This window comes from Sphaerodactylus townsendi, linkage group LG06 (genome assembly GCF_021028975.2).
Source record: "Sphaerodactylus townsendi isolate TG3544 linkage group LG06, MPM_Stown_v2.3, whole genome shotgun sequence".
Lineage (NCBI taxonomy): Eukaryota > Metazoa > Chordata > Lepidosauria > Squamata > Sphaerodactylidae > Sphaerodactylus > Sphaerodactylus townsendi.
Window position 1 is genome coordinate 126,296,984 of NC_059430.1, and position 6,211 is coordinate 126,303,194.

Consider the following 6,211-nt stretch of genomic DNA (forward strand, 5'->3'; position numbering starts at 1 on the left):
AGTGCCAATGGGGCTGGACGGGGCACGACGGGGGCGTGGTCAGGCATTCTGGGGGCGGGGCTGTGGCAAGGACACGGCCTCTGCGCCAGTCCTTGGGCAGGAAACGAATGCACGCAGGCGCAGGCTGCCACGCACGCTGGTGCACCTCCTGCTAGACTGCTTCAAGTTCTGCGCGCTACTGCTGAGAGTAGGGGCGTAACTAAGGCAAAAATCATGTGGCAAAATCACCAATTAGTCACCCCCTCTCGGCACACACAGATAATTAGTAACCTACTCTTGGAAACCTGGGAAAACCTGCTGGATCCCACCTCTGGTTGGACGTCTTGAGTCCCACGGTCCAGAGACAACGCGGCCTTCACTTAGGTCAGAACAGCCCATACTTGCCAGGGCTGCGGATGGCAACAGCTTGCAGTGTCTACCAAGCTGATTAGGCTTTGCCTGGGAAACTTAACTAAATCAGAAGTTGACAGGAGGACGCAAGGAGGGAAAGAGGACCCCACATCCCAGCCGGGAGACGTGGCACGATCGAACCAGAACTGGTCAGATCATGACAGCATAAGAACATAAGAACACAAGAACAAGCCAGCTGGATCAGACCAGAGTCCATCTAGTCCAGCACTCTGCTACTCGCAGTGGCCCACCAGGTGCCTTTGGGAGATCACGTGCAGGAGGTGAAAGCAAGGGCCTTCTGCAGCTGCTGCTCCCGAGCACCTGGACTGTTAAGGCATTTGCAATCTCAGATCAAGGAGGATCAAGATTGGTAGCCAGAGATCGACTTCTCCTCCATAAATCTGTCCAAGCCCTTTTTAAAGCTATTCAGGTTGGTGGCCATCACCCCCTCCTGTGGCAGCATATTCCAAACACCAATCACTCATTGTGTGAAGAAGTGTTTCCTTTTATTAGTCCTCATTCTTCCCCCCAGCATTTTCAATGGATGCCCCCTGCATCTTGCTTGGTAGACACTTATTGTACAGCATTTCAAGGTGTGCTTCAGACTTGGGTGATGTTGCCACTCGCACCAGGATCTGATGGAGAAAAAAGTAGAGGAGGATCTTTGGATTTATAACCACCTTTCTGTCCTATAAGGAGATTCAAGGCAGCTTACAAACTCCTTTCCCTTCCTTTCTCCGCAACAGACACCTTGTTTGGTAGGTGGGGCTGGAAGACTTCTGAGAGAACTGTGATTAGCCCAAAATCACCTGGAAGGCTTCCTGTGTACGAGTGGGGAAACATCTGGTTCACCAGACAAGGGTCTACTGCTCGTGTGGAGGAGTGGGGAATTAAGTGTGGTAGACAGCAGTTAAAACTTGTTTAGCCTACAGCAGTGATTGGCGAACCTTTTCGAGACCAAGTGCCCAAATTGCAACCCAAAACCCACTTATTTATCGCAAAGTGCCAACACCGCAATTTAACCTGAATGCTGAGGTTTTAGTTTAGAAAAAACGGTTGGCTCCGAGGCGTGCATTACTTGGGAGTAAGCTTGGTGGTAGTCGGTGGCTTTGCTTTGAAGCAGCCATTCAACTCTTCCAACGGGTGAATCACGACCCTAGGAGGGTTTACTCAGAAGCAAGCCCCATTGTCAGCAACCGAGCTTACTCCCAGGTAAAGGATTGCGCTTCAGTTCTTCACATGAAAATCAGTGGGATTTAACAGTGCTTAACAGAGTTACCTACAGTGTCTCCCCAAAACTAGGTCTTAGGTTTAATGCTAATAATTGAGCCCAGTGGCCCAGGCCAGCCTAGATGGGGGGGGGGGGGGACTCTGTTTGCGCGTGCCCACAGAAAGGGCTATAAGTGCCACCTCTGGCACCCGTGCCACAGGTTCGCCACCTCTGGCCTACAGTGATGTACTCTAGGAATAACGTTTAGAACTCTTAACTTACTTACATCTTTCTCACTGGGACTAAAGGCAAATTATACAGAATGAGTCATTACAATTAACAGTGTGGGACATTCAGTAATCAGTTGGGTTGTAGGACCAATCAGAACTCTAAAAAACAGAACTGAAGGAAAGTATGTTAACATTTTTGGATATGCAAAACTCGAATTCAACCCACAGGAAACTCTGCCCAGTGGTACAGACCACAGTCCCCAATAATTCATCCAAGAAACTTTTTGAATCATTTTGCCCTACACTACCCTCTTGCCGGCATAGAAGAGCCCTTTTGAATAATTCAGTTTTGCACAGTTTTTGGAAAGCCAGGTAGTAGGAGCTTTTCCGACTTCCACGGGCAGGACATTCCACAAGGCGACGGCCACGAAGTCAGAGAAGTCAGCTTCCTTGCACCATGCTTAGATCTCCAAGTATTGTTCCATATGGCAAAAGTCAGCTCACCATGGCTGGACAGTCTTTTCCATTTCACCCTTTATTGGAAGGATTTATCATAGAGTTGGGAGGGGCCATCGAAGCCATCTAGTCCAGCTCGCTACTCAATGCCGGATCAGCCTTAAGCATCCCTGAGAAATGTTTATCCAGCTACAGCTTGAAGGGGAACTCACCTCCCTAGGCTGCCAATTCTACTGCTGAACTACTTTTACTTTTCTTTTTAAAAAACCTAATATCCAGTTGGAACCTTTCCACCTGTAATTTTTCAGTAAGGCTGGCTGATTAAGTGATTCTTTAGTAATTTTTCCCAAACTAGGAGGGAATTACTTAACATAAATTCTGCCATCGGCTGGGGTCTCTTCCTGGGTGTGTGTGACAATTACTTGGGGCTATGTTAGGCTGACCAGATGTCCCGCTTTTGGCGGGACAGTCCCGCCTTTAAACAATTTGTCCCGCATCCTGCGGGTTCTTCAAATTGTCCCGATTTTTGGGAGGCTGCCGCACTGCCTTCTGGGGCGCAAGGCAGTGCGGCAGCCTCCCGCCCGCGCGGCCGCAGGAGCGCACGGCCTTCTGGGGCTTGCCGTTTGCCACCCTGTGACAGGGCGGGAAATGGCAAGTCCCAGAAGGCAGTGCGCTCCTGCGGCTGCGCACGCATGTGCGCATGCACGGCCACCTTCCCCCCTCCCAGATCACAAAGGTGACCATCTGGTCACCTTAGGCTATGTCAGGGGTAGGGGAATCCTGCGGCTCAAGAGCCGCGATCGCGGCTCTTCTGCTCCTTGCGCACTTGTGGCTTCCGACGTAGCCGGGCCGCCGGCCCCATCCTTGCCCGGCCTGCAGGCAGCAGGGCGGGCACACCAACTGCCCATGGTCGGCTGGGTCGCACCGCGGGCTTCCCCTCTCGCCCGCCCCGTTGGAGCGGGACAGGCGCTTTCCCGGCGGCCGGTGAGGTCGAGCCGCCGGCTTTATCCTTGCCCGCCCTGCAGGCAGCAGGGTGGGCGCATCCATGCGCTTCTCAGAATGAGCGTAGTAAAAGGTTAAAAAAAACCCTATATATATAGTGTTATCTTTATTTTAAATGTCAAAAAATATTTTTGGCTCCAAGTGTTTTCTTTTCTGGTGGAAAACGGGTCCAAATGGCTCTTTGAGTGTTAAAGGTTCCCTACCCCTGGGCTATGTCAAAATGCAAAAGGGGGTTGCTTGATTCATTAACTGTCTGCATCCTGTTTCTCTGGGTCCACCACCTTTAGCATAATCTAATCTTTTCTGTTTCAGCAAGCTTGTGACTTAGACAATGATTTCAGGGAGTAATACAGGAAGGAAAGCCTTTTACAGAAAACCAGAATAAACCCAAATTCTACTAACACTATATGTCTATCAAAAATTATATTTAAACAAAATAATTATTATCAGTCCCTCTGGCTACATTTGTGCATGGGCTGTTTGCAAGCAGGGAGCATGAAAACTGCCATTTTCATTTTCTTTTGCTCTATCGGCTGCCGCAACAGCAATGTCCTCATGAGTGAAGAACTCGCTATTGTTTGCCAGTACGGAAAACCAGTTAGAGACAGTCGTCTCCCATCTTTGGTTGTTTAGCAGTTGGGAAACATGAGTTTGAGAGTCTAACCTGCTTCTTGAGAGCACAATGGTTACCCCCCCCCCCCCCCCCGGCCCCTCTAGAGCAGCGATGACGAACCTTTTCGAGACCAAGTGCCCAAATTGCAACCCAAAACCCACTTATTTATCGCCAAGCGCCAATACGGTAATTTAACCTGAGGTTTTTGTTTAGAAAAAACGGTTGGCTCCGAGGTGTGCATTATTCAGGAGTAAGCTTGGTGGTAGTTGATGGCTTTGCTTTGAAGCAACCGTACAACTCTTCCAATGGATGAATCACAACCCTAGGAGGGTTTACTCAGAAGCAAGCCCATTTCCAGCAACCGAGCTTACTCCCAGGTAAAGGATTGTGCTTTAGTTTAATTGCGATTAACAGGGGTACCTACACTGCTTCCCCAAAACGAAGTCTTAGGTTTAATGCTAATAATCGAGCCCAGCGATCCAGGCCACCCAAGATGTGTGTGGGGGCCCACAGAGAGGGCTCTGAGTGCCACCTCTGGCACCCGTGCCATAGGTTTGCCATCACTGCTCTAGAGCAGGGGTCTTGAAACTATGGCCCTCCAGATGTTCATAGACTACAATTCCCATGAGTCCTACCACTTGGCCATGCTGGCAGGGACTGATGGGAATTGTAGTCCATGAACATCTGGAGGGCCATAGTGTCAAGACCCCTGCTCTAGTGATCAGGGGCGTAACGAGGCAAACTGTAGCCCTGGGCAAAACCTGAGTTGGATGCCCCCGCCCCCATGGGTGGCCACTGCACCACGACCAAATTTTTTTTGCACCAGGACATTGGTGCCTGCAAGGGGTGCATGTTTAGACATATCAGCACCAAAATTTCAGCGTATCATCAGGAGACTGTCCTTATGCTACCGCCCAGGTTTGGTGCAGTTTGGTTCAGGGGAGCCAAAGTTATGGATCCTCAAAACTGTAGCCCCCATCTCCTATTAGCTCCCATTGGAAACAATGGGGGATAGGGGCACCTCCTTTGGGAGTCCATAACTTTGGACTCCCTGAACCAAACCTCACCAAACTTTGAGGGTAGCATAAGGACAGTCTCTTGATGATATGCTGGAATTTTGGTGCCGCTAGCCTAAAAACTGCGCCCCCTGCAGGCAACAAATGGAAAACCACTAAAATACCCCAAAAGGAACCCTGCATTTTGATGCCCCCACAAGGTGATGCCCTGGGCAGCTGCCCACCTTGCCCAATGGACATTACGCCCCTGCTAGTGATGAAACCTCCTAATGGCATTTGCGTTTGCTTGGATCCGAGCCAATATATGTTTTTGATGGGTAGGACCATGGCAAGTTATTGTTCCATGACAAGTTATATTAGAGCACAATGTAGACCACCTATTTAAAACAAAAGCCTGCTTAAAATAATTCTCATAAAGGAACACTGTCACGGAAATTAAGAATAAATAAAAAGTGTAGTGGGCTGAGGTTTTATGAACAGGGAGGATTTGCACCGAGGTTGTTTCGTGTTGCATTTGTGCACGGGCCACTAGGTCGCTAGCAAGCAGGGAATCTGGAAACTGCCACCATTTTCTTGCGGGAGAGGGCCTAAAACAGCCACGTTTGTCGTGTCTAAAGATCTGGTGCTTGGTTTTATTAGTGTTATCAGACAGACAGAAAAACTTTATTGGTATATAAGTGTATCAATATCAATCCATCGATACTGATACAGCTCAATAGATCAGTTGGCCTCCGAGCAACAGCACAGCGGAGATTTCGCCTCCCGCGGGGCTTCGTTCTGATCGGGGCTTGGAGAGGAAAACTTAGGAAGGTTGCTATGGAAACTGTAAGCGCTGGAAGGGGAGGAGGAGCCCGAAGAAGCATTTCCCCCAAAGTGGGTGAAACTCGATTTGGTTGCCGGAAGCCGCTCTGGGCGTGAGGGATCTATGGTTGTCGCGGCGCATGTCGGGGTTTCTCGTGCCATCCGACCTTGCGCCCGCTCCTTGCACCTGACCTTCCTTCGCGCAACGCTCCGCCTCCTCATTTAGAACCTAGCCATCCAGCGGTCTGTGTCCTCGCCTCTTCTGGAAAACGACCAATGAAAACACGGCAGTGGGCTGGCCTCTGCCAATGGCAGACGAGGGGGGTCAGATTGATTTCCTTCCTCGACCAATCAGTATGAAATGCCGTGAATCCGGCCAATAGGAACCCTCCTAGCGGGTGGGCGGAAACGAGAAGGCATGCAACCAGCCTTTCACCCATGAGGGCTGCACGGCTTGGGCGAAGGGGCGAGGCTTGGGAGGACACCGGCCAGT